Below are 26,231 nucleotides of genomic sequence, written 5' to 3' on the forward strand. Positions count from 1 at the left end.
GAATTTTTCCCTAAACCTCAGAAACCACTTCGAGTTGAGCATTCAGATTTTCAGGGAGTAATAACATACATATCCTGAGTCTATTGAACTAAAAGAAGAACATAATGTTATGTATATATAAAATTATTTAGGGTAATGTACAAAAAAGTACACAAAATTTTAACTGTGCAATTAAAAAACTGTATTTCCGAAAGCAGTGGCTGAAATGCAATTACTGTAGTTCAGTAGACTCAGAACATACAGTTTAATGTCCTGTAAAAGTTTCATTTCAATGGCTACAGTGGTTCCTGAGGTACAGGAAAGCCAAGTCACTAAATTTAACATTGTCGGGCTAGGGCGTTCCAACTCCCCTTAATATGGTTAAGTATGGACCTCGCTGTTCCCACCACCGGGCAGAAGTGATACACAGGTTACATATCTCACCCCTCTTCCGCAAAACGATGCTGAAGACAATCAATATTTTTAAATCTGGACACTAGATACTTCTACACCTAAAAACGGCTGTCCGCTGAGCAAAGTCTGAGGAACCTAAATGCGACTTTGAATCTAAAGAAACTGTTTTAAAGAGATTCATCGAGCTACAGTTTTCAGGGACAGTATTTTTGGGCACAGTCTTTACTTTATACGCACATATGGAACTGAAATTCGGTTACTCTTTGCCGTAAACAGGCAAAATTTTGTTGCAGGAGGACGAATGCGCTGTGTTGCAGCGAGGAATGAAGAGCGTGATTGATTATCGATCGTACGGGGCCTTCGCTGTAGGCGGCAAGGGCTGAGATTGCTATGTAGAAATATAGAACATCCCTTCCGCAAGCAAACTTCATTCAGTCTGTGTTCCCTGGTGTTGTCAGGATTCTTGTTCGTTCCCGCCAGTGATGGAAAATAAAGACACCCTTCCAACCCTCCGCATACACTGCAACTATAGGACTACCATTAGCTTTCTCTCTCTCTCTCTCTCTCTACCCAGCGTATAACGTTTCATCGTACATAAAACTGCGCATATATTAGCATGATATAGTGAAAATTGAGGTTGCACAGCAACTCATATTCCTTGCTGCTGGTCGCTGGAAATACGACGTGTGGAACTGTCAGTGGTGGAGGCTGCTCTTTTTATTGCATTAACCTTGCAGAAATGAGATGTGGAAACTCGGTTCTCAACAGTGTCGTCGTCCCCCCCCCCCCCCCCCCCCCCGGCGCTTCGCTTAATTCCTTAATTTCCGAAAATCGCAAGCAGGATGTCACATCGCGCATATACAGAAGCACGTAGCAAGAGTAGTTCTATAACAATCACCTAAAACCACTCCATCTGAAACCCGTAAAATTAGAGACGAAACATGAATCTCTTTTGTTTCTTTTTTTTTAAATGTAGAACGATTCAATCGCTAGAATGAGATTTTCACTCTGCAGTGGAGTGTGCGCTGATATGAAACTATCTGGCAGATTAAAACTGTTTGCTGGGCCGAGACTCGAACTCGGGGCCGTTCCCTTTCGGCGGCAAGTGCTCTACCAACTGAGCTACCCAAGCACGACTCACGCCCCGTCCTCAGAGCTGTACTTCCGCCAGTACCTAGTCTCCTACCTTCCAAGCTTTACAGAAGCTCTCCTGCGAACCATGCAGAACTAACACTCCTGAAAAAAGGATATTGCGGAGACATGGCTCAGCCACAGCAAGTTTGGAAGTAAAGCTGTGAGGACGGGGCGTGAGTCGTGCTTGGGTAGCTCAGTTGGTAGAGCACTTACCCGCGAAAGGCAAAGGTCCCCAGTTCGAGTCTCGGTCCGGCACGCAGTTTTAATGTGCAAGGAAGTTTGATTCAATCGCTACTTTACCGATGCATGTTGATATAGTTCGTTTTAAAACAGTTAATTGTAGCTGATCGGATAGTGTGTAAGTATACCAAAATAATGATACATTCTTTATGGAGTAACGTTATTATCATCTCGAATATTGAGTGGCTACACTACGTAGCTCATGCTGTATATGTCGTGACCTGTACCAGAAAACTAGATACGTAACGTCACAGACAATCTGTCGGTAGGCATTTACCTCGTCTGTGTCATATGTACACGGTATGCCCCACTTTCAATATGATAGTTTCGTCTGTTTTCGACGGAAGGAGAGGGCAAGATTTCTCAAACGGCTAAGTCTGTGAGCTCTGGGCGTACTTCTGTCATGGAAGCGTATCACGCGTGGATTAATGGTACCAGTGTCATCTACCACGCCGGAAACAATAGCGCACGCACTGGACTCGCATTCGGAAGGACGACGGTTCAATCCCGCGTCCGGCCATCCTGATTTAGGTTTTCCGTGATTTCCCTAAATCACTCCAGGCAAATTCCGGGATGGTTCCTCTGAAAGGGCACGGCCGACTTCCTTCCCCATCCTTCCCTAATCCGATGAGACCGATGACCACGCTGTCTGGTCTCCTTCCCCAAAACCAACCAACCAACCAATAGCGCACGACGTGGTATCGACGGCAGAGGTGCACCACGACAAATGGTTCAAATGGCTCTGAGCACTATGGGACTTAACATCTGAGGTCATCAGTCCCCTAGAACTTATAACTACTTAAACCTAACTAACCTAAGGACATCACACAAATCCATGACCAAGGCAGGATTCGAACCTGCGACCGTAGCGGTCGCGCGGTTCCAGACTGTAGCACCTAGAACCGCTCGGCCACCCCGACCGGCTGCACCACGACAGTTCTGAAGATCAGTTTATATGATACACGGAAACTGGTCATTGTTGAATGAACGATGGGACAGAGAGATCTTAGCAAATATTCAAGAACTAAAAAGCATATGTTTTATCTCAAAACGTTAACTGAATGTGTACTGCGGAGTTAGTCACTATCAGTTCCGACATCACCAGCGCCACATCCGTCTAGAGAGTATACCTCTGTGACGCTAGCGACCAATGCAGTCTCAGAGTTCATATTTACGGAGACATTCGTAGTATCCTAGCAAACCATCTCTAATAACATGAAGTAATAGTATACAATATCTCATTTGTTCCTCTTCATCTCACAAGACGACAACTAAACTGTTCGTCATATGATTTGCTGCTAGAAAAAGTCTTTCCTTCTCCTCTCTAACCAGCAAAACAAAGTAATTCTCCTCATTTCCCATGTGAAGATGATGGTATGAACCATCGATATGCATAGTAGTGCAAATAAAAGAAGACACGGATGCAGAAAATTGTTAATATCAAATTATCAGTCGCAGACCTAGATATGAGATCCTTCATTGATTAAGTAGTTACCCGTCTGGCACCGACGTCGATACCGTAATTATCCAAACTTCCTTTCGAAGGAATTCCAACGCGAGCTGCCAAGGACGCTACGGATCGGCATAGGCATACCAAAAATATCAAGCAAACTACAGAAAAGTAAAGCTAGAATAAAGCCGACATAATTTAGAGAAACAATACTTGGGGTACTCTCGAGCAACAGTTAAGCTAAGCCAGTTCAAAAATTGTTTCATAAATAATGAAGTATATATGTACCACAAATGTATCGCAATATAGTACGATCTGTCTTATGATGGTAAACAGAATACTTGTGGGTCGCTTCTCATGTAAGGGGCGTTCAAAATGAAACGAGCCGGAGATATAATTACAGAAACCAGTACCTGTATGTTAGAAGTATTGACCCTGGCTGTTGAGACACTCGTCCCACTGTGACACAAGGTGGTGAATGGCTGTCTCATAAAATTCCCGGGGCTGCGATGTTAATCAGTTCCGCACGTACAGCTGGACGTCGTCGTGCGAGGTGAATCGTTTGCCGCTCAGAGCCTTTTCAAGGGGACCAAAAATGGTGTAATCGCAGGGAGAGAGGTCCGTACTGTATAGATGGTGGCCGAGAACCTCCCACTTGAATTTCTGCAGGAGTGCCGCGACTGTGGTGGCCGTATGAGGCTTTGCATTGTGGAGCAGAATGACCCCACGGGTGAGATTGCCTGCTCGTTTTGATTTGATCGCTTGGCGAAGGGTGGTCAAGGTTAGCGAGTAACGCTGGGCATTCACTGTTGTCCCTGTGATTACGTCATTTTTGGCCCCCCTAAAAAGGCTCTGAGGGGCAAACGATTCACCTCGCACGACGATGTCCAGCTGTACGTGCGGAACTGGTTAACATCGCAGCCCCAGGAATTTTATGAGACAGCTATTCACCGCATTGTGTCAGAGTGGGACAAGTGCCTCATCAACCAGGGTCAGTGCTTCTATCACACAGGTACTGGTTTATGTAATTATGCCTCCGGCTCTTTTCTTTCTGAACGCCCTTTATACAACAGTGCTTGACCTGGAGCAGATTAATTTTTCTTTTTATTGCCATTCTTGTATTTGTTTGGGTTTACTAGTGCCAGTTTTCAGATGCACTGAAAATGGAACTATATGACTAAATTTTTGTAGCCGCCTGGTGAAAAATAAGTTTCCTTACACAAAGAACATACAGGCGGACCCATTACATCCCAACACAATATGGAAAAGCCTACAGTCTGCGTGGTTTGCGTAATATAATGGTTTCTACCCTTTTGCAAGGCAATGAATGAGAATAAACGCTACTTTATTCCGAACAACACAGGCTATAACGCTCCTGTCTCTTTTCACGTACCGACACCGTCTTCCGCCCGATGCTTTGATCGCTGTTTCCATTTTGCTGCGAGGTGGTGGACACAGTCCAACCAAAGCGACAAAATAAAAACACACAAAATCAGTTTGGTTTAGCTTAAAACGGTCCAAACTCTCCTGATAAAGACGGTTCATATTTACTTTCCGTCAGCATTCAACAACTGCGGCACCTATCTTGCACGAAGCTTTCTCACAGATAATTATTCAGGAAAAATGGAACATAGCTATTCTTATGATTTCCATATGGCGTAAAATTTTTCATACTGCTTTAAAAGCCAAATATCCAGTACCATATTGCTCACTGTTTCCATGTTTTCTTCTGTAATTGCATTTCTATGAAGTACCTTCACCTTTCAATTTGGTCATGTTTCTGTTAAATCAGTGCGTTATCACCCGAAGCACTATTATCTCGTCTCAGTGTCGCTTATGAAGACTGTCATCTGAAATACCGGCGCATTGATAAGGCGGAAGCGGCAGAGTGCGATATGGAAGCGGATATATATACAACGTCACTTGAGGGTCAGGTGCAGAGATATAGCAGGAGGCTTTGTCTGAAGAAATATAAATGGGTACAGCGTATAAGAAACGTGGTATTTCATGTCGCATTCTTGGGAGAGATACACCATTAACTCTGCAAAGAGCAAACGATGACTGAGTGTTTGTCTGTGAATCCGGATAATTTTGAATTGTATCATTTTTTTCCGTTTAAGATGAAATACAATTTTATAGTAATAAGTGCAATAATAAAGTTATAATTAATAAGGGGAAAAGTTGCAACACAGAATTTACGTGTAAGAGAAGAAAGATAAACACCTGACAGTACCGTATCTAAAACATTTTTGATGAGTAAGGACTTGATGTTGAACCAAGTTCAAAAAATATTCGTCACATTGTTTTCATTCATGTGTTGTTGTTGTTGTGGTGGTGGTCTTCAGTCCTGAGACTGGTTTGATGCAGCTCTCCATGCTACTCTATCCTGTGCAAGCCTCTTCATCTCCCAGTACGTACTGCAGCCTACATCCTTCTGAATCTGCTTAGTGTATTCATCTCTTGGTCTCCCTCTACGACTTCCTCCCTCCACGCTCCCCTCCAATACTAAATTGGTGATACTTTGATGCCTCAGAACATGTCCTACCAACCGGTCCCTTCTTCTAGTCAAGTTGTGCCACTAACTCCTCTTCTCCCCAATTCTATTCAATATCTCCTCATTAGTTATGTGATCTACCCATCTAACCTTCAGCATTCTTCTGTAGCACCACATTTCAAAAACTTCTATTCTCTTCTTGTCCAAACTATTTATCGTCCATGTTTCATTTCCATACAAGGCTACACTCCATACAAATACTTTCAGAAACGACTTCCTGACACTTAAATCTAACCTCGATGTTAACAAATTTCTCTTCTTCAGAAACGCTTTCCTTGCCATTGCCAGTCTACATTTTATATCCTCTCTACTTCGACCATCATCAGTTATTTTGCTCCCCAAATAGCAAAACTCCTTTACTACTTTAAGTGTCTCATTTCCTAATGTAATTCCCTCAGCATCACCCGAGTTAACTCGACTACATTCCATTATCCTCGTTTTGCTTTTGTTGATGTTCATCTTATATCCTCCTTTCAAGACACTGTCCATTCCGTTCAACTGCTCTTCCAAGTCCTTTGCTGTCTCTGACAGAATTAAAATGTCATCGGCAAAAGGCAAAGTTTTTATTTCTTTTCCATGGATTTTAATACCTACCCCGAATTTTTCTTTTGTTTTCTTTACTACTTGCTCAGTATACAGATAGAATAACATCGGGGAGAGGCTCCAACTTATAAATCAAAATTTGAGTTTACTGTACATGAAAAACAAAAAACGACGTTGATTGGATCTAGTGTAAAAAAATTTGCCTAAGTCAGAAGTTGCACGTAAAGCAGTCAATGAACTCAGGTAACATAACAAAGATATTTAATGTTGATGGAAATGTCATTTGGGTGAACGTTGGCTTCCGCTACTGTACTCGTCTTCAATCGAACCTTTCTGCTTTGTGCCCACGGCATGTTTTTCATAGTTTTTGAGTCACTTCTTTGTAAAAGAAACGTGTCTGTGATTTCGTAAATAATCATTACTTGTTCAGTTTGTTTCTTTTTAGCTATGGTTACATTGGGTTTCTTCTTTGCCTACAGGGATACTCTGAATTAGTTTCCTGGCCGTACACAGACGGCAGTATTAAACTGAGATGATTGGAAAACAGAAGACGGATATAGGAAGATGGATACAGAAGCCGGCCGGAGTGGCCGTGCGGTTCTAGGCGCTACAGTCTGGAACCGAGCGACCGCTACGGTCGCAGGTTCGAATCCTGCCTCGGGCATGGAGGTGTGTGATGTCCTTTGGTTAGTTAGGTTTAATTAGTTCTAAGTTCTAGGCGACTGACGACCTCAGAAGTTAAGTCGCATAGTACTCAGAACCATTTGAACCATTTTTTGGATACAGAAACATGGATACAGGATTCCTTTTTTTGTCTCTCTCTTTTAGTTCTCGTTTTATTTTGGTTCGACTAACTTTATCGCAACTGTGTGTTCTATCGATTTAAAAATGAATAGGTATCTTTCGTTAGTGCGCTGTAGGTACAGGTATCCATCTACACCCATATTCTACGAAGCACTGTGGAGTGCATTGTCATTAGGTACTCCCCTTGTGCCAGTTATTAAGGATTCTTCTCGTTCCAGTCATGTATGGAGCATTGGAAGAATAAGTGTGTAAACGCCTCTGTGCGTCAGTGTAATCTTCACCTCATGATCCCTAATGAGCGACAGGTAGGGGGCTGACGCGTAAGTCTTCAACCGCCTGCAACTTCAGCTTTTTCAGCTCCAATGGATCGAGCAAACGTGTGATTATTCGTGTAGTCCTTCTTTTGTATAAGTTCAATAAATGTCTCCTAGAAGTCGTATTTGGTACGCGTCGCACGTACTTGAACAGTGTGTTAACGAGTGTTTTGTAAGCAGTCTCCTTTGTAGACTGATCGCATTTCCCAAGTATCTTACCATTGAACCGCAGTTTGTCGCCCGCTCTACCTACGACTAAATCTATGTGGTCGTTCCATTTGATTTCCCCATAAACTGTTACATCCAGGCAGCTGTCTGAGTTGACTGATTCCAACTGCGACACATTGTAGTTGTAGTCTCTTTTATGTTCAGCAAGGTGGATTCCATTGGAACCGTTGTGCAAGGCGACCGTGATGTAATTTAAACAAGAAGGAAGTCAGCAGTCAGTCGCGATTCGATATCATTCTTTATTGCAGAGCTAGATTTCAGCTGAAGTGTAGCTATCATACACACTGATGAGAGCTATACTGTACTGAAATTTAGATCTACAATATCGTATCATATCGAATCGCTCTTCCCCCATGAACCATGGACCTTGCCGTTGGTGGGGAGGCTTGCGTGCCTCAGCGATGCAGATGGCCGTACCGTAGGTGCAACCACAACGGAGGGGCATCTGTTGAGAGGCCAGACAAACATGTGGTTCCTGAAGAGGGGCAGCAGCCTTTTCAGTAGTTGCAGGGGCAACAGTCTGGATGATTGACTGATCTGGCCTTGTAACATTAACCAAAACGGCCTTGCTGTGCTGGAACTGCGAACGGCTGAAAGCAAGGGGAAACTACAGCCGTAATTTTTCCCGAGGACATGCAGCTTTCCTGTATGATTAAATGATGATGGCGTCCTCTTGGGTAAAATATTCCGGAGGTAAAATAGTCCCCCATTCGGATCTCCGGGCGGGGACTACTCAAGAGGACGTCGTTATCAGGAGAAAGAAAACTGGCGTTCTACGGATCGGAGCGTGGAATGTCAGATCCCTTAATCGGGCAGGTAGGTTAGAAAATTTAAAAAGGGAAATGGATAGGTTAAAGTTAGATATAGTGGGAATTAGTGAAGTTTGGTGGCAGGAGGAACAAGACTTTTGGTCAGGTGATTACAGGGTTATAAATACAAAATCAAACAGGGGTAATGCAGGAGTAGGTTTAATAATGAATAAAAAAATAGGAGTGCGGGTTAGCTACTACAAACAGCATAGTGAACGCATTATTGTGGCCAAGATAGACACAAAGCCCATGCCTACTACAGTAGTACAAGTTTATATGCCAACTAGTTCTGCAGATGATGAAGAAATTGATGAAATGTATGACGAGATAAAAGAAATTATTCTGGTAGTGAAGGGAGACAAAAATTTAATAGTCATGGGTGACTGGAATTCGTCAGTAGGAAAAGGCAGAGAAGGAAACATAGTAGGTGAATATGGATTGGGGGGAAGAAATGAAAGAGGAAGCCGCCTTGTAGAATTTTGCACAGAGCATAACTTAATCATAGCTAACACTTGGTTCAAGAATCATAAAAGAAGGTTGTATACCTGGAAGAATCCTGGAGATACTAAAAGGTATCAGATAGATTATATAATGGTAAGACAGAGATTTAGGAACCAGGTTTTAAATTGTAAGACATTTCCAGGGGCAGATGTGGATTCTGACCACAATCTATTGGTTATGAACTGCATATTGAAACTGAAGAAACTGCAAAAAGGTGGGAATTTAAGGAGATGGGACCTGGATAAACTGAAAGAACCAGAGGTTGTACAGAGTTTCAGGGAGAGCATAAGGGAACAATTGACAGGAATGGAAAGAAATACAGTAGAAGAAGAATGGGTAGCTCTCAGGGATGAAGTAGTGAAGGCAGCAGAGGATCAAGTAGGTAAAAAGACGAGGGCTAATAGAAATCCTTGGGTAACAGAAGAAATATTGAATTTAATTGATGAAAGGAGAAAATATAAAAATGCAGTAAATGAAGCAGGCAAAAAGGAATACAAACGTCTCAAAAATGATATAGACAGGAAGTGCAAAATGGCTAAGCAGGGATGGCTAGAGGACAAATGTAAGGATGTAGAGGCTTGTCTCACTAGGGGTAAGATAGATACTGCCTACAGGAAAATTAAAGAGACCTTTGGAGATAAGAGAACCACTTGTATGAACATCAAGAGCTCAGATCGCAACCCAGTTCTAAGCAAAGAAGGGAAGGCAGAAAGGTGGAAGGAGTATATAGAGGGTTTATACAAGGGCGATGTACTTGAGGACAGTATAATGGAAATGGAAGAGGATGTAGATGAAGATGAAATGGGAGATAAGATACTGCGTGAAGAGTTTGACAGAGCACTGAAAGACCTGAGTCGAAACAAGGCCCCGGGAGTAGACAACATTCCATTAGAACTACTGATGGCCTTGGGAGAGCCAGTCATGACAAAACTCTACCATCTGGTGAGCAAGATGTATGAGACAGGCGAAATACCCACAGACTTCAAGAAGAATATAATAATTCCAATCCCAAAGAAAGCAGGTGTTGACAGATGTGAAAATTACCGAACTATCAGTTTAATAAGCCACAGATGCAAAATACTAACACGAATTCTTTACAGACGAATGGAAAAACTGGTAGAAGCGGACCTCGGGGAAGATCAATTTGGATTCCGTAGAAATGTTGGAACACGTGAGGCAATACTAACCTTACGACTTATCTTAGAAGAAAGATTAAGAAAAGGCAAACCTACGTTTCTAGCATTTGTAGACTTAGAGAAAGCTTTTGACAACGTTTACTGGAATACTCTCTTTCAAATTCTGAAGGTGGCAGGGGTAAAATACAGGGAGCGAAATGCTATTTACAATTTGTACAGAAACCAGATGGCGGTTATAAGAGTCGAGGGGCATGAAAGGGAAGCAGTGGTTGGGAAAGGAGTGAGACAGGGTTGTAACCTCTCCCCGATGTTATTCAATCTGTATATTGAGCAAGCAGTAAAGGAAACAAAAGAAAAATTCGGAGTAGGTATTAAAATTCATGGAGAAGAAGTAAAAACTTTGAGGTTCGCCGATGACATTGTAATTCTGTCAGAGACAGCAAAGGACTTGGAAGAGCAGTTGAACGGAATGGACAGTGTCTTGAAAGGAGGATATAAGATGAACATCAACAAAAGCAAAACGAGGATAATGGAATGTAGTCAAATTAAATCGGGTGATGCTGAGGGGATTAGATTAGGAAATGAGACACTTAAAGTAGTAAAGGAGTTTTGCTATTTAGGGAGTAAAATAACTGATGATGGTCGAAGTAGAGAGGATATAAAATGTAGACTGGCAATGGCAAGGAAATCGTTTCTGAAGAAGAGAAATTTGTTAACATCGAGTATAGATTTAAGTGTCAGGAAGTCGTTTCTGAAAGTATTTGTATGGAGTGTAGCCATGTATGGAAGTGAAACATGGACGATAACGAGTTTGGACAAGAAGAGAATAGAAGCTTTCGAAATGTGGTGCTACAGAAGAATGCTGAAGATAAGGTGGGTAGATCACGTAACTAATGAGGAGGTATTGAATAGGATTGGGGAGAAGAGAAGTTTGTGGCACAACTTGACTAGAAGAAGGGATCGGTTGGTAGGACATGTTTTGAGGCATCAAGGGATCACAAATTTAGCATTGGAGGGCAGCGTGGAGGGTAAAAATCGTAGAGAGAGACCAAGAGATCAATACACTAAGCAGATTCAGAAGGATGTAGGTTGCAGTAGGTACTGGGAGATGAAGAAGCTTGCACAGGATAGAGTAGCATGGAGAGCTGCATCAAACCAGTCTCAGGACTGAAGACCACAACAACAACATCGAATCGCTACTGATTACTGACTTCGTTTACTTTTTTAATAAAAAAAAGGATGACAGCTATACTGTACTGAAATTTAGATCTACAATATCGTATCATATCGAATCGCTACTGATTACTGACTTCGTTTACTTTTGTAATAAAAAAAAGGAAAGAAAAAGCGAATATTTCTACATTTCTGGACAATTAAACAAAGTTCCCAGACTTCGCACCTCTAGAAATCTTATAAAATCCAACTGAATATTTGCGCAGCTTTTTTCAGACAGTACTTTATTATAGCTGACCACATCACCTGCAAGAAGTCTTGGGTTACTATTAATAATCTCTGTAAGGTCATTAATACAAAACAGGGGCAGAAAGGATCCCAACACTTTCCTGGGGCACACCTGAACTTACAGGGAGTAGTTCTACATCACTGTCGATGAGAGTCTATCCAAGATAACATGCCGCGCCCTCCCTGGCAAAAAATCCTCAATCCGGTCACTAATTTCGCTTGATGTCCCATACGACCGTACTTTCAATAATACGCGCAAGTTTTGGTATTATGAAATAAGATTTTCTGACGGCGCTTTCCACCTACCCCTCGTAAACGTCGGTAACACGGATAACATGGACGCAGGGTCTTTCTTGGCGCTACAGGGCGTGCTATGCGACAGCGCAGCGTCGCGTCGTGTTGTGGTGTAGGAGCCCTGCAATTAGGGGCAGACACTCGTACCAGCTCCTCGCGCACCTTCCAAGTAGGGGGCGCCCTGGTGAGCTGTGGTGAGCCTGGGGCCTTCATGCTGGCCAACCTCTCGCACTTTGGCCGTGACAGAGCTGCAGTATCTTGGTTTATGTTCTATGTCACAGTAACGCTGTATTATCATCTACTTCCTACGTAGTTAGTGTTAAAACACACTTTCGACTGATTCTAATGTTGGCATCTAAAGAAAGGTTAACATAGGTCAGTTTCTTAAACAATGAATTCTCGACTAGCTGTACAAGAGATCACAGTTGACTAGTTTGACACAGTTACATTTGAGTTGTACCACCTTACGACAATCATTAGGACAACAATATTTACGCTGGCTATGAGTAAACATACACTGAAGTAGAGCTATGTGCACCGGAATGGGTATTTGTGTGAATGAATGTACCAACCAAGGTTCCCCACCTATGTACAAGTTGCAAAGGGTTGAATAATTGATTTGAATCTATTCATTCAACACTACAATTGAGGACACATATTTTGTTATAAACTGTTAACAGATTCAGCTTTGCACCCTTTCCCTATTCGTAGTACGCGCAGGACTTTTATATTTATTACGTATTCATAGTTCTGGCTTAAGTAATGTTCAGCAAAGGATATCTGTGACCTCTTTAATCTCCAGCTTCTGTATTCTTTGAGCCTAGTACAGACTGACCGCCCAGCCTGACCAATACAGCAGTACTGGCACTCTTGGTAAGTGATCTCCTCTTTCATTAATGACAGATGTTTCGAACTGAAGAAACATCTATATAATGCTTGTGTCGCATAGAAAAACAAAGAGAAACTTTTTGCCTTTCATACGATACTTATTACGTTACTTATCCTATTAGAAACTTTACGTATGAAAGGTAAATTGAACCTTTTTAAACTGCACCTTTTCCTTTATGGTCTACCTATGTTGTTCCCTGGGTACAGTAGGGAACTGGCTTGCTTCCTCAGTTTTTAACTGAGAATGTTATCAATAATGTTGGATTTAAATTCATTACTTGTAGCTACTGTTCCCTTTTTTAATGAAAAAAACTCTTATATTTATATCAACATATGGAGCTAATGCTTATTTCATCATCTTTGTCTTTACTAAAGTAGAACAGCTGCACTAAACAAAAATACCGAAAACTAATTCGTTAAAGCATGCAATGAATAACTGTCATACTGGAACTCGCGTCCCATTTCAAACAAAGCAGATTTACATGTGGATTTCTAAAGGTGAGTTGTACTACTGTGGCACTGCAGTTTCAGAAGAAAGCGTTCTACTGAAGCATCATACAGGTAAGCAGTGAAAATATCAGTGTTAAATGCTTCAGAAATGCCCACGTAAATGTTCTTTACGTTCTTCTGCTGGACGGAATGAACAGTCCAATGAGTACAGAGTATCGACTGAGAGTAAATCGAAGAAAGACGAAGGTAATGAGAAGTAGTAGAAATGAGAACAGCCAGGATTTATGGTCACGAAGTAGATGAAGTTAAGAACTTCTGCTATATAGGCAGTAAAATAACCAGTGACAGACGGAACAAGGAGGACATCAAAAGCAGACTAGCAATGGCAAAAAGTGCATTCCTGGGTAAGAGAAGTCTACTAATATCATATATCGGCGTTAATTTGTGGAAGAAATTTATGAGAATGTACGCCTGGAGTACAGCATTTATGGTAGTGAAGCATGGACTGTGGGGAAACAGGAACAGAAGAGAATCGAAGCGTTTGAAATGTGGTGCTACAGACGAATGCTGAAAATCATGGGGACTGATAAGGTAAGGAATTATGAGGTTTTGTGCAGAATCGGAGAGGAAAGGCATAAGTGGAATACACTGATAAGGAGAGGGAACAGGATGATAGGGCATCTGTTAAGACATCACAGACTTACTTCCATGGTACTAGAGGGAGCTGCAGAGGGCATAAACTGTAGAGGAAGACAGAGATTGGAATACGTCCAGCAAATAATTGAGGGCGCAGGTTGCAAGTGCTACTCTGAGATGAAGAGGTTAGCACAGGAGAGGAATTCATGGCCGGTCGCATCAAACCAGTGAGATTTGAAAGTAATAGTAATAAAACTTAAGTTGTTGTATTGTATGACAAGGCGTCTTTGCATAGTTGCTATACAAATATACTTTACAGTTAACTCCATAGTTTAAGTTTTGTTGAACGGTACATTACAACAGACAGCTATTACTTCCTACGAGTTGTGATTCAAGCATTTAACCCGTAGGCCGTGGCAAAGTGTTGCAACCTCCGTCACCGCAGTGGTCTGATGATACGAACGATAGATGGCACGGCTTTTTCCGGCAGAATTATCGAAAAACAACACATACGAGAAGAGCGGAATGCGAGTTTTAATTATGGCTTCGGTTTCGTGTCTGATTCACCAGTCATCTAGTTCCAGGTCAAACAATGAAACGTTAAATTTTCACAAAATCAATTATCTGTTTACTATTGTTTATTAACGATTATGCAAACGGAGAATTAGCAATTTCACCCTCGCATTTACTTCAACGTTCAACAAATATCTGCGGCCAACTGAAAAAGTAACTACCATAAGCGGCAATGCTATCAAAGTTGAACATCTCCAACGTGAAAAAATTAATGTTCAAAATGTGGAAGTGAAGTCATCATATGGATAAAGATTTAAAAAACTGGTGGCTGGATAAAGAAGCACTTTAAGGGATTATAAATGTTGAATTTCATTATTGCAAGTGCTCCGGCGAAGTACTGTAAAAAATGAAGCGCTGTGCATAAATTCGTCGGCTGTTGCTGCTGCGAAGGATGGAGATTATTCAGATGAACCTCTTTTAATCTTAGAGAATCCACTATTAAAAGCGTTCTCCAGTCTTCCAGGAGATATAATATTTCGTTAACACTGAGTAAAAAGCCTCTATCTAGGCGCTCCTTTGTTCGTGGAAAACAATTCTGCGCCGTTTTCAGAGACTGTAACATAAGAATGCAAGAAGATAGCTTTCGATGCAGAGGCATCCGTATCGAAACACGTGCAAAAAATGCGTCGCGTCATCTAAATTAGAACTATGTGTACTTGGTATTTCTTGGTACAAAATATATGTTTACCCTCAGAAGATGTGCATTTCTAGCTCCTATGTTCAACTGCAGGGCAGAATGTACAGCTGTGGAATGTGAAACAGACTGAATCTGCAGCGAAATCGACGCCGAAACCAGTATCCCCTTATCAAATAAGTTGAACTGCCAAAATAAATTATAGCAAAAACTTCCATTCACGTAGGTTATTCTACTCAGGTCTATAGAGCGCCAAACTACTTACCTACAAACCAGTAATTTTTTGTAGTTCCTCCCACTTGCCCGAGATTACGTGCAAAACTGTTCATTTATGCTACAGAGAACGCCTTTTTTATGTCATGTTTCTGGGCAGTAAATTTATCTTTAATAAGATGTGTACTAAAATTTCACATTGTAGATTAGACAAAACTAGTAATAACGTCGTTAGGAACGAACATTAGTAGGTTAGAAAACAGCATCGACAAAAAGATAACAACAATCTGTAACTTCAGGAAAATCTAGACTATGGTTTAAGGTTCCGTCAACGATTACAAATAAAATATATGTTCGGATGTAATAAAAATTATTAGGATATCGCTGGTGCTCTTCCCAAATGACTTTACCCAGCATCTGTTATCGGAAATCGCATATGTCCTAAATCCGTATGCCGAACAGCAACTTTAGTTCACTGCTCCTGAATGCTAGCGCTGAACCTTACCCGCTCTTTCACCTCACTCAGCTGAAACTTCATAAAAGATTAAAACTATAACAAACTGAAACTCGAATCGGCTCTTTCCTTTCGTGGCCACTGCTCTCACTGACTCGCGACCTGCCTTCACAGTCCAACGGTCACAGTACGTTTCTCCTACTAATCACCACACAAAATCTATTCTGTATTACTTGCTGGGCTAGCATGCGTGGGAGAACTTATATCGCACAGGTATGACTTACAAGGAGAGGCCTGGTCGTACGACCCACCGAATTTGCCAGATTCCGGCATTCTAGTCAGTTGAAAGCAACCCCTTTTACTGCTGTTTCCGAAATTTCGGGGTCAAAGGTCATGACACAGGATCTGTTGCGGACCAGGTGAAATCATTACGTTGGAAAATTCAAAATATGAAAATGAGATAGCTCCATGTTAAGTCGATATATGACGGTAGTATCTGTTCCCGAAAGAACAGTTACCGTGGATGACCATGCAGCTTTGCTAGAAATGAAATGATAATTAAATGGACACCCTAGCTGCAAACAGGCGTTGATGTACTTCATTGGAGACATGTTGAAAATGTGTGCCCCGACCGGGACTCGAGCCCGGGATCTCCTGCTTACATGGCAGACGCTCTATCCATCTGAGCCACAGCGGCCACAGAGGATAGTGCGTCTGCAGGGACTTAACTTATCCCTTGCACGCTCCCCGTGAGATCCACATTCCCAACATGTCCACACCACTACATTCGTAGTACGCCTAATAGATGTTTGCCCATCATACTCATTACTCGTGGCAGATTAATCTACCAAGTCCCGTACGAGTTCGGGCATACCGTGTGCGTTCGCACAAGAAGGTCAATGGCCGGGAAGCCATATTTTAACGATGTATGACGGTAGTATCTGTTCCCGAAAGAACAGTTACCGTGGATGACCATGCAGCTTTGCTAGAAATGAAATGATAATTAAATGGACACCCTAGCTGCAAACAGGCGTTGATGTACTTCATTGGGGACATGTTGAAAATGTGTGCCCCGACCGGGACTCGAACCCGGGATCTCCTGCTTACATGGCAGACGCTCTATCCATCTGAGCCACCGCGCGCACAGAGGATAGTGCGTCTGCAGGGACTTATCCCTTGCACGCTCCCCGTGAGATCCACATTCCCAACATGTCCACACCACTACATTCGTAGTACGCCTAATAGATGTTTGCCCATCATACTCTTTACTCGTGGCAGATTAATCTACCAAGTCCCGTACGAGTTCGGGCATACCGTGTGCGTTCGCACAAGAAGGTCAATGGCCGGGAAGCCATATTTTAACGATGTATGACGGTAGTATCTGTTCCCGAAAGAACAGTTACCGTGGATGACCATGCAGCTTTGCTAGAAATGAAATGATAATTAAATGGACACCCTAGCTGCAAACAGGCGTTGATGTACTTCATTGGGGACATGTTGAAAATGTGTGCCCCGACCGGGACTCGAACCCGGGATCTCCTGCTTACATGGCAGACGCTCTATCCATCTGAGCCACCGCGCGCACAGAGGATAGTGCGTCTGCAGGGACTTATCCCTTGCACGCTCCCCGTGAGATCCACATTCCCAACATGTCCACACCACTACATTCGTAGTGCGCCTAATAGATGTTTGCCCATCATACTCATTACTCGTGGCAGATTAATCTACCAAGTCCCGTACGAGTTCGGGCGTAACGTGTGCGTTCGTACAAGAAGGTCAATGGCCGGGAAGCCATATTTTAACGATATATGACGTAATGAGTATGATGGACAAACATCTATTAAGCGCACTACGAATGTAGTGGTGTGGACATGTTGGGAATGTGGATCTCACGGGGAGCGTGCAAGGGATAAGTCCCTGCAGACGCACTATCCTCTGTGCCCGCGGTGGCTCAGATGGATAGAGCGTCTGCCATGTAAGCAGGAGATCCCGGGTTCGAGTCCCGGTCGGGGCACACATTTTCAACATGTCCCCAATGAAGTACATTAACGCCTGTTTGCAGCTAGGGTGTCCATCTAATTATCATTCCATGTTAAGTCCATATTAGGATTCGTTAGTTGCGAGGATGAGGGGGTGATCAAGAAAGAAACGGGTAGAAAAGTTATGTTGATATTCCGATGTACACTCAAAAGCGACTACAGTTTTTCGGTTGTCCACTCAAAAGCGACACTAGTTTTTCGAAGTTTTTTCAGTATGTGGTGATTATAGTTGCATTGACTATCGCACGCTTGTAATGACTTTTGTCCAGTACCAGCAGCAGATTGTAATGCTTCTAAGGCGTAGGAAGGTTGTGACCAAATTAGAGGTTTGCCTCTGACACTTGCACACCTTCCTTGCCTAAGACTTGTCCCACGCATTCAACTTAAGATGAAAAAATGCGAATATCTTGATGTTACATTGCTGGTCTGTTCGGCGCATCATAGTGAATCCTCGTGTGAGGTGGTGGAAACGATTTTCTTGGGCTGTTCCCGTTGTAAAACCCTTTCGGGCCTGACCGCGCCGTTTACAGATCTCTGCGAATAACAACGTACTTGTGGCTTTCGTATTCATTTGGAAATGAACCTGTTAGCTGGCAGTGTTAGCGTATACCCAGTTCGAAATACTGCACGGAATTAGTTTCAGGAATTGTTGAAAACTAGCCGGAATGCTGAACACAGATTAGCAGCTTTCGGTAATGCTGCAGCCCAAAGAAGATGTTACTGACGATAACTGCTTGCATCAAAGGGAATGTAAAATTATTCTACCGAGAGCTGACTCTTCCAGAGCGACACGCGAAAACAATTCCACTGATCTAGCTAAAGGTAAGTGTATCACACAGAAAGTGGGCAGTGACGAAGTCTCCATCGATACAGGGTTATCCATCCTGTTCGTATACCAACATCATGAAGGAGATCCAGAGATCATGTAAGCCTTGGACTACAAACCTGTCAAGATCACGCTGAATGAGGTCTCGGACAGCGTAAGGTAAGGGCCAAGAGCGCGCAAACCGAAGAACAGCATCGGCATGAGGTATAATTCTTATTCGAAACCTATTTCTTATTGGAACCAGGTAAATCAGTGCGGATATCACTGATTTCTTGGACTGGGACGCCACTTGTACAGAATCCACAACAGATAAGTGGAACCCCTTAAACAAATCAATGCCGAACGTTTTAGGAACATTGCATCGACTACCACAAAGTGCAAACGACAAGTCGCAGATTTGCATGTGGTCCTGCATACCTGAAACTGGGATTGGTGCCTGCCCCCATCCTACCAACGGCGTTGTAAAACCCATTCGGGCCTGACCCGCCGTTTATAGAGCTCTGCGAATAACAACGTACTTGTGGCTTTTGGAAATGAACCTGGTAGCTAGCAATGTTAGCGTGTACCCATATGCGCTTTGTATCATATGTATAACATCGACTTGCATTGGTATTGAGAGCCTTGGAGACTCCAGGTGGCGCTCAGACACAGGGCGGTGAAGTGGCTGGGGACAAGCCTCAACGTTGTCGTAACAAAATCACTCCGAACTGGAATGGAGAAAGAAGCTTCTGGCGACGACTGCTTGACGGTTTGGCCTGTGGCGTCTGGCGTGGATGCCTGGAGGGGGGAGGGGGTGGAGGTTGAGTTCGGAAAGCAGTGATGACATTCGAAGTATCTATGCCATTCTGAAAGCTCGCGGAATGACTAGGGCTTTCTCCAGACTGAGATCTGGTAATTTTAGGGCGTCGTCTCTGAATTGCTGATCGGCCGCATTCTATAGCACCCTGTTCCGCGTAAAGATGCCTGCTTACTGTTAGCCACAGTTTTACATCAAATATGTGGATCTGTAGACTCGAGTACGACTCTCCTTGATGTCTGTAACACTGAAAGATATGCAGTCTTTTGGATAGCACATGCACGCAGTGGTCATACTAGTGGGTAAATTGTCCACGAGATCTCGTCCCAGATAAAGGCGCCTGCCTGTTACGGGCGTGAGTTGGAGGTGGGAGGAAGGGGGAGGGAGGGGGGGGGGGAAGCTTCGGTATCAACCGGTAAATCTCTAGACTACACCATGCAAGGAAGAAATCCCAGGCCTTCTGTGATATGTCCTGCCACAGTATGATGGTGCACGTATAAAGTCACTGCGGTTGCTGGCGCACAAGTGCGGCTTACTCTGCGGTTGGTCCATTCCCAGGCGGGTCAACAGGTGCCCCAAGAGCTGCATCTGGTCCTGGTCCACTGTATCATGTTGTTCTTGTTGTTTCATCTGCTTTTGCTGCTGCTCCGCCAGCTGTTTCAAAATCACTACTACTGCAGGATCTATAATGTAGACTTACCGTATTTTTTAGTTTAAAGTTTTTTGAAATGTGTGGATAAAAATCCTAAGTCACAGACGTAAAGTTCCTTTATTGATAACTGGTTCAGCTTATTTATGAGCCAATCATAACAATAAAAATTATTACTTGTAACAATGTGTATCAGCTGAATCACTCTTGCTGACGAAGTGTAATGGCCTGGTGGCTTATGCATACTGTGTTAAGTAATAATTTTTATTGGTCTCAATATTGCTCGTCAATGAGCTGAAAGCAGTTATCAATAAAGAAATTTTCGCCATACTTGAGATTTTTATCCAAACATTTTGACACAACTGATCGCCTGTCTCTCTGTTTGACAATGTCAAATAATAACGTTAATTTTCCTTATAAAATTTGTGTTTTCAGGCCTGACAAACAGACTGTCATCTCTGTGTTCTTGAATTTTACATGGTAAGATTATATTTGTATAAAAAGTTTATAATATGTTTTGAAAGTAATATGTTATTTTGTGATCTTGAACACCTTTTCACCAAATTGTTGTGATAACAGTATATAATCAGCCCAGCCCGATACAGTTAGTTTATTCATGCATGCAGTCCAAAAAATTGTTCTGTGTGAGCAGGGGAAAAACAATAAAATAATTGAAGAGTTGTAGATTCGGATGCGAGGTTCCTGTGACTTCTGAAGTCTATCCTCAGTCATTAGTAATCGATGAGGAAATAAGTCTATTCGGCAAGGATACTTCGTAAAAAAACTGTGCAGTGTGCACCGGTTAAATCACTCCTCGACGAACACTGAGGACGGAGTCGAAGACCAAGCAAAAGGGCGAGGTGACAGTGGTGAAGTCAAGTGAAATACTCCGCGACGTCGAATTCCAGTGACAGCTGGCTGCCCTACGTTAACTTCCTTAGCTCTGTTTGGTAGCCAGTTATATCGTCCTTCCGAAGTTTGGTTGGTGGCCGATTGGTGGGACTAATTCACATTTATCGCCAACGATAGCGCAGAAATCACGATAGCGATGTTAGTGATATCCATAGCTAACTGTTGAGTGGTACTCAAGTAAATAAATTAGTGAAATCAAAGTGAACTAGAAATTAGAATATAAATGAAAAACTTGGTTTAGTTAAGAGAGTTACATACTCGCAAACAGCGGGCCGAACAGCAGAACAGAAAAAACAATGACCGTGGAGTCAGCGAGTTCCACATAAGCGGGCGCTGTCGATTCAGCCGCCAGGGCATCGCCCGACCGGCTCACGTGTTTCTCAGCCGTTACGTGTGATCACAGGCCCTCGCCTACATTCCAAGAGCCAATGACCGACGTTAAGAAGATTATTCGAGAAGGTTTTCAACGTGACAGACGAGGCAATGACCGTGAAGTCGTTCACCTCGAGTAAACTGAAGTGAATAAATACGCAAGACGCAGTGGGCCAGAGAGATGCAGACGAAGACGGAGTCGAAGACGGAGACGGAGACGAGAGACGAAGAAGACGAAGAAGCGAAGCAGTAGTTTTCAGTCAGTTTCGGTGCTGAAGACCGTCATGTAAGAAGAGTCTGCATCATGCACAGACGAACCAAGTCCGCCGCTGTAATGGAATAGCAACCAGAAGCCGCGGCGCCAGAAGACAGAAGTTAAAAGGTATTTGAAGTCTGATTTTTACATACCCGGGTGACTCGTGAGGACGGGAAGGAGACGGCCTCACATCAGCAGTCACCTGTGAGCTGGGATGAAGACCTGACAGCCGAAGACTGGCAAGCGGGAGTCCGTGGTTCGAGTCCGGGACACTGGCCTTGCCCCGCCGCGCCGCTCCGCTGGTCGACGCACAACACACGCGGCCGCTTAGAGAAGAGAAACGCTGGGACGCCACATCCAAGGTATCACCAGCCGATGCACGACTTCGCTCGCAATAAGTAAACGGGCCACCTCGCGCTGCGCTTCTCCAGTCAACTGAGCGAGACAGCGACACGAGATACACACCGCTACGCGTAATCAGACGCCGCCGCCGCCGCCGCCGCCGCCGCCGCCGCTGCCGCAGCAGAATACTTCACAAACGACACAGCTGCCGCTCTCCGAACCAGAACATCCCGTAAGATACAGTTGTACAAATCTTCAATAAAAGTTATTCTTAGGTAATAATGATGTTTCATTCGACCTCATACCCGAGCCAAGGAAGAACCCACCCTGCCCACATGTTGTTAAGTGAGAAAAGTTAATTTATTTAATATTTTTACCCTGACAGAATGCTTAGAATGCTCATCCTGACAATTGACAGCATCAAAAGAGAAAACCCCGTTACAATTAGTGACATAAGTGTCCCATTTAGTATCACAACTGTTATATTTGATGTCAGAAGCCGTTACAGTTGTTACAATTGGTGTCAGAAAAAAAACCCTTGGCTCAATATGAGGTGTGAATGACAGTCACTAAAGGTCCACAGTTAGTATTGTTTAATGTGTGAAAGGATAGAGGTTTGCATAGCAGTCGTAATATTTTCTTTATTTAGAAGTGTATTTTCTCTCATAATTTTAAGAGTTTGTCGAAAATATTTAAACATCTTTTGAATTCAGTGTGGTAAGATTGTGTAACTAACAGTTTGTAAAATGATGACACGAAATCGTACAAAGTCAGAGTCAGCACCACAAGCGGTTTCTACTGAGGAAGCTATTCAGAGCTTAGTTAATCAGATAGCACAGCTTAAAAATGATAACAACGCATTATTTAAACAGTTGAGTGAGGTTAGGCAAACCAGTTCAATCCCTCCCACCCTAGATTCCTCAGCAGCAGCCTTAGTAACTCCCTTTTCAGGTAAACCTGGCGAGGACATAACAGCCTTTTTTGATGATTTAGTAGCAGCTGCAAAATTAGGATCATGGTCAGATGAACAGCTCTTACAAATGACAAAGTTACGATTGACAGGAGAGGCTAAAGCACACGTCTTATACCATGAAGAATTAAGGAATGCTCCAACATTTGAGGAATTGAAGAAAGGATTGCTTACACGTTTTCAAAAACAGAACAGCTGTAGATTTTATAGGGAACAGTTAAACACTATCACTCAGAGGCAAAACGAGTCGTTAGAAAGCTTTGTAGATAGGATTAGAAAAGTTAATATTAACACCTATCAGTTGACAACTAGTGATGAAGCAAATAAAGTTATTTTACAAGAGGCAGAAAATAGAGCTCTGGATACATTTTTACGTGGGTTACCTCCTGAAACGTCCCGTCGTGTCAGGGCAGAGTTTCCTAAAAATTTAGCGGAAGCTGTATCTGTGGCGACAGCTTTCGAAGAAATAGACATTGCCACCAGATACAAGGAGAAGCGAAATGTATTTTCAGCAGGAGTACGATGTTTTAGGTGCGATCGACAGGGCCATATAGCAAAAAACTGCAGACAACCTCAATGCACTAATTGTCAAAGAATAGGTCATACATTCAAGGAATGCAGGTCTAAGAAAGTTTTTGGAAATAGAAATCAGTTAAACTCAAACGGGAATGTCGGAGCCGCCGCCAGGCGTTCCCAATAAAATTTCATGCCATTAAGGCGAATGTGAAGGCGGAATGCTGGTTATCTGCTACCATACAGGATAAAGAGGCAAGGATACTAGTGGATACAGGTGCAAACGTATCAATAGTAAGTAATGAATGTATTGGAGAAAAGAAATATGACCCTCCAAGGTATAGATTGAGTGGAGTAGGAGGAGGTAGAGTGAAGTCATTAGGATGTACATCATTGATTTTCTATATTCACGGTGTACAATTTCAAGAAGATGTAGAAGTGGTAACAAAAGTAACTGACGGGTACGACGCGATCCTAGGACTGGATTTCCTGAATAAACATCACGCTAAAATTGACCTCAGACAGCAAACTGTAGAACTTAGCGGAATAGTGTTTCAGCTAGGTGACACCGCTGCAAAGGGCCCTCTGCCGCAAGATTTCCCCAACCGGAAGGCGAAATCAACTACACTGCGTGCAACGTCCTTGAAGGTTGATTCGCGGGATCAGATACCATCTGGCTCAGGAAAACTTTTCTGGATGACCGTTGACCCCGAAGTACCTACAGATACAGTGTGTCTAATAGAGCCTTTAGAGGAAAATGAGGAATTAGATGTATCACATTGTTTTGTACGTAGAAGTGTTGTACGGGTTCAAGACGTTGAGGGCGAAAGAAAAGTACCGGTACATATTGACAATTTCGGAGTGGAGGACAAAGAGTTGCATAAGGGAATATTAGTAGCTACAGTCAGTACTTTTGAAGAAGAAGATTTCATTTGGTCAGATATTAATGATGGTCAGAAACCAGACGCCTATAAAACCGCATTACGCCAGAAGATTCAGCATTTGCAAGGAAAGGATAGAGACACGATAGAAGCAGTTTTAGTTGAGTTTGAAGATTTATTTAATGCAGAAGGTCCACTGCCAGCAACAGATATCACACAGCATAGGATCCCAACAGGAAATAGCCCCCCAGTTTATAGGAAGCCTTATAGAGTTGCGCATCACTTACAGCCAGTACTGGATGAATTTATAGAACAGCATCTAAAAGATGGAATTATAGAATATTCTGATTCGCCTTATAATTCAAATATCGTAATTATTCCAAAGAAGTCTCCCGACGGTACGAAACGATATAGATTTTGTTGTGACTACAGACACCTTAACAAACAAACTATCTCAGATGTTTATCCTCTTCCAAACATTACAGATATCATTGACAGTTTGGGTAACAGTAAATACTTTTCAACAATCGATCTACGTAGCGGGTATCATCAATTGGAAGTTGCACCTGAAGATAGGCATAAAACAGCATTTTCTACCCCTGGAGGCCATTGGCAATTTAAAAGAATGCCTTTCGGTTTGAAAAATGCACCAGCAACTTTTCAAAGACTACTCGATGGAGTATTGCGAGGACTCAAAACTCAGCAATGTTGTGTATATCTAGACGATATTATTGTATTCTCCAAAGACATTAATGAACATGCTGTGCGTCTTCGTAATGTTTTTCAGAGACTTAGAAAAGCTAAATTAACATTAAATATGGAAAAATGTACTTTTGCATTGACAGAGGTGACATACCTAGGCCATGTCATTAGTGAAAAAGGAATTAAAACAGATCCTCGATTAATTTCGGCAGTTAAGGACTTCCCAACACCACAACGCGTTAAGGAAGTACAAAGTTTCATTGGTCTCGCATCGTACTACCGGAAATATGTTCAAAATTTCGCTGAAATTGCCCGACCCTTAACCCAATTATTGAAAAAGGGTGCAAAATTTCATTGGTCTGAAGATTGTGAATCAGCATGTCAAACCCTTAAAGATAAGTTAACACACAGTCCAGTATTAGCCTACCCAGATTATAATAAAGAATTTATTTTATCCTGTGATGCAAGTGGTCATTCAGTAGGAGTTGTTTTAAGTCAGAATATTAATGGCACGGAACACCCCATAGCTTACGCTTCGAGACAACTAACAACAGCAGAAAGAAATTATTCCACAACGGAGAAAGAATTGTTAAGTGTTATTTATGGCATCAAATACTTTAAATGCTACTTGTACGGTAGGAAATTCAAGGTCATTACAGACCACGCAGCTTTAAAATGGTTGCTTGGATTAAAGGATCCATCTAGTCGTCTCACCCGTTGGGCCCTATGTCTTTCCGAAATGGATTTCGAAGTTATTCATAAACCAGGCAAAAAACACACGAATGCAGATTGCCTAAGTCGGAAAATAGCACTTTTGGAAGCAACAGGCCGAGATACTGAGGACTGGAGAAAGGCACAAGATGAGGATACAGAATGCAAAAAATTCGCAACTCAAAAACAATTTTGCTTTGAAGATGGTGTGTTATGCCGTAAAACAAAACTTGGACCGCGAATTGTTGTTCCCCAACACCTTAGACAAGAAATAATGGCAGAGGCCCACGATCATATCCTTGCAGGACACGGTGGACAGCGGACAACCGAAAGACGTGTAGCAGAGCGATTTTGGTGGCAAACCAGAAAGCAGGATGTTGCGCAGTACGTTCGTAATTGCATTGCGTGCGCACAACGAGCTGAACTTTCTCGTTCAAAAATACCCTTACAGAGGCTCCCTGAGGCTTCATGTCCATATCAAATCTGTGGAATCGATCTCTACGGGCCATTTCATAAAACACCTGCTGGTAATAAGTATGTCCTTACAATTATA

The 26,231-nt window shown here is 42.7% G+C and overlaps 1 protein-coding gene and 1 non-coding gene across 3 annotated transcripts in view; one reads left to right on the plus strand and one right to left on the minus strand.

Annotated features, from left to right (window-relative positions):
- The window catches only part of LOC126263870 (transmembrane protein 65), a 598,567-nt gene that overhangs the window by 225,055 nt on the left and 347,281 nt on the right, over positions 1-26,231 (minus strand). The gene's annotated exons all lie outside the window — the stretch shown is intronic.
- Trnat-ugu (transfer RNA threonine (anticodon UGU)) lies at positions 17,649-17,723 on the plus strand. The gene has a single exon. It is a non-coding gene; the product is annotated as a tRNA-Thr (tRNA).

The sequence above is a fragment of the Schistocerca nitens genome, chromosome 1 (genome assembly GCF_023898315.1).
Source record: "Schistocerca nitens isolate TAMUIC-IGC-003100 chromosome 1, iqSchNite1.1, whole genome shotgun sequence".
Lineage (NCBI taxonomy): Eukaryota > Metazoa > Arthropoda > Insecta > Orthoptera > Acrididae > Schistocerca > Schistocerca nitens.